The sequence below is a fragment of the Sphaerodactylus townsendi genome, unplaced genomic scaffold, assembly GCF_021028975.2.
Source record: "Sphaerodactylus townsendi isolate TG3544 unplaced genomic scaffold, MPM_Stown_v2.3 scaffold_493, whole genome shotgun sequence".
Lineage (NCBI taxonomy): Eukaryota > Metazoa > Chordata > Lepidosauria > Squamata > Sphaerodactylidae > Sphaerodactylus > Sphaerodactylus townsendi.
The window spans coordinates 1-8,202 of record NW_025950686.1 but is presented as its reverse complement, the minus strand read 5'-3'; the positions used below and the strand labels follow the sequence as shown (position 1 = coordinate 8,202).

Below are 8,202 nucleotides of genomic sequence, written 5' to 3'. Positions count from 1 at the left end.
CACTGGGATACCTGAGTGTGGTTCAGTGGACGGTGTTTTCATAAAGAAGAAGAAGAAGAAGAGTTTGGATTTATATCCCCCCTTTCTCTCCTGCAGGAGACTCAAAGGGGCTGACAATCTCCTTGCCCTTCCCCCCTCACAACAAACACCCTGTGAGGTAGGTGGGGCTAAGAGAGCTCCGAGAAGCTGTGACTAGCCCAAGGTCACCCAGCTGGCGTGTGTGGGAGTGTACAGGCTAATCTGAATTCCCCAGATAAGCCTCCACAGCTCAGGCTGCAGAGCTGGGAATCAAACCCGGTTCCTCCAGATTAGATGCACGAGATCTTAACCTCCTACGCCACTGCTGCTCCTTTAAACATGAAAGAACAGACATGCCCGCTTCTCTTCTCGATTGTTTTTATTTCTTCATTCCAATAAATTCCTCTCGACTGTTTTTTTTTATTTCTTCATTCCAATAAATTAAAGGTGGCAGTGCATTGTGGGGGAAGGATCAGCTTGAAGTGGGTCTCCTCCAGCCAATCAGGTGAGAATGGTTGCCACACTGGGCAACAGTACGGCAAGCTCTGATTGGACACCCGGGACTTGGCAGAGAGGATTGCCTCGCAGGTTGAGATGGGTGAGCTTTGGGAATGAAGCCAGAGGTCGGAGGTCAGAGGGTCGCTGGATGCCTGGGGGAAGGGAGCGGAGTTAAGGAGAACAGCGGTTCCTAGAGTGACCCGTCCAGACCCACATTCGAACAGAGGAATCTTCCGAGTCCTGACCCTAATTTGATCTCACCACCTCATGAGGGTGAGCAAAGGGTGTGTGTGTAGCCAAGTGTCAAGGATACGGTTGTTGCAGAGGGAGAGATCCTCCAAGCGAGGGAGCGGGGGCAGCCCTTCTAGGGTCTCGATCCGGTTCTCATCAGCTTCCAACACCTACGGCAGAAATAGGAGAATAAGAAAAGCAGGTCCTCCATACCGTGTTTCCCCGAAAATAAGACAGTGTCTTATATTAATTTTTGCTCCCAAAGATGCAGTAGGTCTTATTTTCAGGGGATGTCTTATTTTTCTGTGTTCTGTTCGTCGGGCATGCTTCCAAACAAAAACTTTGCTACGTCTTACTTTCGGGGGATATCTGCTATTTCGCACTTCAGCAAAACCTCTACTACGTCTTATTTTCAGGGGATGTCTTATATTCAGGGGAACAGGGTACCTTCAGTATCACACATTTTTAAATCCACAGGTCTCCAACATAGTGCCCGTGGCACAAAAGCACCCTCCCAAACCTTTCTTGATGCCAGCCAAGAGATTTTAGAAAGTGGGTGCAGCTAGGTGAGGTTTCTGCCCATCAAGGTTTCTGATTAGCAAGTGGAGATCTAATTGGCTGTGCCGATTCACAAAAATATTGCTTTTGAAGCAACTGCGACCACAACACAAGGATAGAAAGTCAGCAAGAAAATCCTGTAAACAATATAGCCATTTTTAAAGGCATAGTTAGGAAGAACTTCTGCCTGAAATGCTAAAGAGTTGCTGTTACAATTATCCCAAATCTCACTGCCTGACATTCTGTGGTCGGCTCTGCCCTTTTGTGGTTAGACCCATGTCAGAATTCCTTTTTTAAAAATATATATTTTTATTAATTTTATAATAACTGCAACAAAAACTACCACAAATAGTTAGGTGTGGTTTTTGTATATAGCAGTGGTGGCGAACCTATGGCACGGGTGCCAGAGGTGGCACTCCGAGCCCTCTCTGTGGGCACACGTGCACAGAGTTCGTCATGTGGGGGGGGGGGGCATTCCCACATCTAAACTAGCCTGGGCAGCTGGAGCACTTGGCGTTTAAAGTAGGTAACCCTGTTAAGTGCTGTTAAACCCCACTGATTTTCATGGGAAGAACTAAAGTGCGATCCTTTACCTGGGAGTAAGCTCGGTTGCTGGCAATGGGGTTTGCTTCTAAACCCTCCTAGGGTCATGATTCACCCATTCGAAGCGTTGCGTGGTTGCTTCAAAGCAAAGCTACCAAGCTTACTCCCAAGTAATGTGTGCCTCGGAGCCAACTGTTTTTTCTAAACGAAAACCTCAGTATTCAGGTTAAATTGCCCTGTTGGCACTTTGCGATAAATAAGTGGGTTTTGGGTTGCAGTTTGGGCACTCGGTCTCGAAAAGGTTCGGCATCAATGGTATATAGTATGTGGTGTGTAGGGTGACAGGATCGTTTTGGTGTTAGTTTTTCTTTGTTCATTTTGTGGTAGTTTTTGTTTTAGTTCTTATAAAATTAATTAAAAATGATCAAACAAAAACTCGTGTCAGAATTCGAAAGGTCCTTACAACTCTAAAAGACTGGGGATACCTTAAATCACGTTTTAAATTATGCTACTCATAGGTGTTTTATATAGTTCTTATGGCCTCAGTAGAGCTGATCAGATAGCCAGGAGGAAAAGATTGCTTTTATCTTTGACAGCTGATTAAAGTAGCTGAAGCCACAGTAGATTTATTGCTCTTCTAATTGAAAAAAGTGCTAAATTGTAGCCTTTCCATCTTCCTTGAGAAATTAACTTGCGCTACCAAGATGTATTTTGAAACACACCTGCTAATTATCTTGAAATTCATCTAGAGGCCAATCATATTATCCAGAGAACAATCACACGTTAAAGTGAGAAAAATTTATTTCAATTTTAATGGTCATTTTATTTTAAAGTATCCAATGATAGCCAGTTCAGGTTTCTCTGGTGGTTTGGTCAACGATGTACTGAGGTAATTTTTTTGTAGGGGTTGCTAGCTCTGGCTTGGGAAATATCTGGAGGTTTTGGGTGGGCGGCGCCTGGGAGGGAGGAGTTTGGGGAAGGGAGGGGCCTCATACAGCCCGCCTCCCAACGCCGCCATTTCTCCTGGGCAACTGATCTCTTTCATCTGTAAATGCCACATAGTTAGTTAAGGTTAAGAAAGATGACACTTAATTTTTATTGCATGTTTTTATATGACAGCAGGAATGACTAGCTGTTGTAACTACCTCTTAAGCTCTCACCTAATAAAGAGTTATGTCTTATTTCAATCCAGGTGATTAACCTGCAGAAAGTTTTTTCCCTGTTGGTTTTGCTAGTAATGACTCACGCCCTCCGAATTGTACTACAAAAGATAAATGGCTCTTAGCGGGTTTTACCTTACCAGTGAGGTCTGGGTAATCTCTTAGATAATGAGAATAAGTTCTAACCAAGTTAAGTGATACAGAACCTTAATTGGATGCAAAATAATTTGTTACACCAGCAATAATCTTTGTACGAATTAGATTCCGGCTGTAACAGATTAAACGAGGAGAAAATTAAACGGCGCTTCGGGGGATGGGGGGGTTATGTTTGAACAAGCATGCGCTATGTATTTGTTTAAAAAACTTATTAGCCATGTTCTTTTTTTTTTAATACAAAACTTTGTTAGGTTTACAAGAATATGTAGAAAATAAAAACAACTCGAATAACAAATCAAAAGGTTGTAAAGAAGTACAGATTAAAAAAAAGAAAGATATGGAACGAGAAAGGAAAAAAAGAACTAGAGTCCCCAAATAGAAAGAAAAGAGCAGAAAAAGAGAGAAAAATTGAAAGAGGATGAAAATATACATTACATTAATCAGCCTTTTGTCAGTCCTTAAAAATACAAAAATAAACAAATCAGCCGAAACATCAATCTGGCCTTAATAGTATGCCATACAATTATAATTGTTCCTTCTACATTATTCTAAACCTTTTGATGACCCTTATAAACATACAATATTATACTATGAGTCGGCCATCCTCTTGCTTTATGGAACTCAAGGCAGCTCAACGTAGATGTTCGGCGATAACATAAAAAAACACCCCAAAACATAAAAAAACCAAAATATAACATCTCTCACCCTCTTTATAGGCAGCGCATCATAGCCAGGGAGGGGGGCAAACAGCTGAGGTGGTTATCTGACAGATTCATGTGGGTGACCAGCAAGAGGTGCTCCAGGTGGCACAGGCTGGTGAGGCCCTGAGAAGGAAAAAAACAGGGAGGTGGCTTAGGATGGTCAATTTGACGAATTCGGGCTTGTTTCCTCCCACCTGCTCCCCTTAGACCCTAAGAACTGATGTATTGATGCAAAACCACAAACATATTCGGATGAGTTTATTTGATGTATTGTGTTTTATTGTTTCAGAACTAATTTGATTCCTTCGGGGGTAGGGCGGTCTCACCAAATTGAATTCATTACCAACAACAACAACAACAACAACAATAACAACAACGCTTGGCGCCATCCCAAAAACACTAGGGCAGCACTTAAAACATCTTCGAACCCACAAAATTAACATCTGTCAAATTCAGAAGGCAGCCCTGCTGGGATCCTGACGGCTACCATGCCGGTATACATTACAACTTCCTAGGCCTTCTGGGTGAGGCTTCTGAATTGTAATGAAGGCCAACAAACTAGCCAAAGATTCAGCAGCTGTGAAATCTACAACAACAACAACAACAAATGTACCGCAAAGAATTGTCAAGAAAAAAGGTTCAATTGAGCACTTAAAGCATCGGGTTATTAGTGGTTTTTCTGGCCAGTGCGGCCGTGGGTCTGGCAGGTCTTGTTCCTACCGTTTCCTGGCCTTTCGCATCTGTGGCCGGCATCTTCAGAGGTGTATCAAGCAGAGAGAAATTCCGTTACACACTGTAACCAGCGAGAAGGGAAATGTTTAGTGGGGTATACATTAGTCCATGTCCCAGTGAGAAACATTCCTTCTCACTGGACACATAGTGCAACAAGCAGCCAACAGCGCTTTTCTCCCCATAAGCCACTGCAACCTGCTAAGTCCCTACCCAGTCCTCCTCCCATCGCTTCACCCCCCCACATGAGACCCCGGCCCTCCTACCCTCTGTGATAGATTCACTACACGCCACTCGGCGTATTCTGCATCTTGAGGATGCTGTTTTCTATCAGGAATTTAAGCCGCGCAAGAGGTCATCCAGGTAAAGTTGAGCGCATGGGGTCAGCCGCCTAAGCTGGGTAAGGGGGGGGGGGGGCAACAGCAAATCTAACAAGAGAGAGATCAGCAGGCATTCCTTTGAGAGCAGCAGTGGTGGGCCGTGGTTAAGAGCAGGTGAACTCTAATCTGGAGAACTGGGTTTGATTCCCCGCATACTTGAGCTGTGGGAGGTGCCTATATTCAAAACCATTTTCAGCTTGTGCACTCCCACACGTGCCAGCTGGGTGACCTTGGGCTAGTCACAGCTTCTCGGAGCTCTCTCAGCCCCACCCCCCTCACAGGGTGTTTGTTGGGTGGGGCGGGGGGGCGGGGGAAAGGAGATTGTCAGCCCCCCTTTGAGTCTCCTTACAGGAGAGAAAGGGGGGGATATAAATCCAAACTCTTCTTCTTGTGTGGAAAAGCAACAGAGAGCCAGTGTGGTGCAATGGTTAGAGAGGGATCTGGGAAAACAAGGTTCAAATTCCCACCCGTGCCATGGAAGTTTGCTGTGTGACTTTGGGCCAGTCACACTCTGTCAGCTTAAACTACCTCACAGGGATGTTGTGTGAGAAGAGGGAGGAGAGGAGAATAATGTAAACCAGTTTTGGTCCCCATTTGAATTAAATAATTAATAAATGAATCAAATAATAAATAAATAGGTGCCGGGGCTGAATTCTGTTTGGAAATGAGGCCTCTTGAATCCGGCGCCTTGTCTTCCTAACCCCAGGATGGGAGAGGAGGACCGTCAAGGAGAAAGGGACACTCTTTGCATGCTCAGTGGCACTGTTTATCCTTGCCTGGTAATCTTTGACAGAGTAAAGGGTAAACCTCAGCAGTGAGTCAGGCTCAGAACAGGAAATGGCTTGCTGGCCCTCCCAGTTTACCTTCAGGGTCTCAAAGTAGCTGAGGGTCTCGCGCTCATACACCAAAGGGTCCAAGGCTCTCATGAGGAGGATGATGGTGAGGAGGCACCCTAGAGAGAAACACAGAACCGAAGTGGTGGGAGGGCAAGGCAGGTGGACTCCACACACAGCCTGAACGCAGGCGAGGATTGTGAGCTGAGGAGAAGATAAAGTCTGCAGCCTGGAAATAGAACCACCTTGCGTGTATTTACTTGTCTGGCATAATTTCCCATGTTTCTGGTAGTCACAAAGGGCCAGACCGTCCATTGACTCCCCCACCCCTAAGCCAGCTTCTGGGGTTCCACAATTTGCCCACACTCTGAAGTCCAGCATCACAACTTTAGCAACTGTCTTTATTGAAGTACACAGGAGCAAGCTGCTAGTCCTCCAGGCTGGGAGGAAATAAAGGGAATATTTAAACAAACACAAGCAAGTTGCTAGTCCCTACAACTGTAAATAAATGAAGTGAGCATTTTAACAGACAGAAGCAAGTTGCCAATCTCCAACCCAGTGACGAAAGGCAGAACCTAAAATTACGAGCTTCATATTTTACTTTATAGTGAGTAGCTATCGCTTTATTGTATTGATGATGGAGTTGTATATAAATGGCCTTGCTGGGAACCACCCAGAGTCAGAAAGAGGAAGGGCCGTATAAAAACTTAATAAATAAATTAGGATTCTGAATCATGGGGCCAGCATGCCCAGACTGTGGTGTGATTGATGGATATGCCATCCCGAGAAAAATGATCTAGAATGGCTTGAAATCCTGATTATTATTACCCATCCCCCAGTGTGGGGCTGTCCAAGTTCCTTCCTTCCTTCCTTCCTTCCTTCCTTCCTTCCTTCCTTCCTTCCTTCCTTCCTTCCTTCCTTCCTTCCTTCCTTCCTTCCTTCCTTCCTTCCTTTCTCTCTCTCTCTTTCCCTTCTCTCTTCTTTCTTTCTTTCTTTCTTTCTTTCTTTCTTTCTTTCTTTCTTTCTTTCTTTCTTTCTTTCTTTCTTTCTTTCTTTCTTTCTTTCAATCAATTGGTCTTATAGACCGCCCTCCCCCGGAGGGCTCAGGGCGGGGAACATCCATATAATAAAACCAACAACCATCAGATAAAAAACAGCATATAATAAAACAGGAACCATATAAAAGAAGATGGCAGCATCCCACCCCCTCCCCACCCTTTTGTGCAGTACCTTCGCAGCGGCAGAGAACAATTCGCTGCACACCGTCACCCGCCTGCTGCCTCCCAAGAGTCACGGACGTAACTTTGGCTGCCCGTGTGGATACTTACATTTGTTCTCCGGTTCTAGGGCCTGCAGCTCTTTGCAGGATTCCAATTCGGACTGGAGAACTGTTGATTTCTCAACAGACAGCTCACACCTAGGGGAGGAGGAAGAAGAAATTTGGATTTATATCCCCCCTTTCTCTCCTGTAGGAGACTCAAAGGGGCTGACAATCTCCTTGACCTTCCCCCCCTCACAACAAGCACCCTGTGAGGTGGGTGGGGCTGAGAGAGCTCCGAGAAGCTGTGACTAGCCCAAGGTCACCCAGCTGGCATGTGTGGGAGCGCGCAGGCTAATCTGAATTCCCCAGATCAGTCCCCACAGCTCAAGCGGCAGAGCGGGGAATCGAACCCGGTTCCTCCAGATTAGAGTGCACCTGCTCTTAACCACCGCACCACTGCACAGAAGGTACAGCATGAAGAGGGTGGTCTCGTAAAGGGGTGTGTGGACACGTGCAGGGCGATGTGGTTGCAGGCCAGTCAGAAACTCAGTTTGCGTTCCTTGCATAATTCCATGGGGCGCTCTGCTCTGCTCTTGGCACGCTAAGAAGTGAGACACAGAACGAGCATCCTGGAAGAAGGCGTGGCTGCCTATGACCTGCTCGAGTTTCCTTGTCCAGAGGAACGTCCAGCCACATGACCACACCCCATAGAACCTTTTCTCCCTCTCCCACAATACTAGAACACGACGGCGTCTCATGAAGCGTATGGGCAGTAGATTCAGGACAGACAAAAGGAAACACGTTTTTACCCAACGAATGATTAAAATGTGGAATCCATTGCACAGAAAGGAAGCTTTCTGAAGGAGTCAAACCTCGTGGTTTTCATTTCCCATTCCTATCCACTGCTTAGAAAAGCGCATCGTTCATTATGCCCCTGGGTTACTTCCCAGGCGCAGATAGCTTTAAAAAGGGAGTTAAGACAGATTCATGGGGGACAAACCTATCAGGGACTAAAGGGAAATTTCACATTCAGAAGATGAAAAGCTCTGAGTCCCACTGTCAGAAGGCAAGAAGAAGAAGAAGAAGAAGAAGAAGAAGAAGAAGAAGAAGAAGAAGAAGAAGAAGAAGAAGAAG

General features: G+C 45.5%; 1 pseudogene; it reads right to left on the bottom strand.

The window, feature by feature from the left end:
* Positions 1-379: 379 nt before the first annotated feature.
* On the bottom strand, positions 380-7,826 carry LOC125425447 (annotated as a pseudogene).
* Between the last annotated feature and the right edge of the window lie 376 nt (positions 7,827-8,202).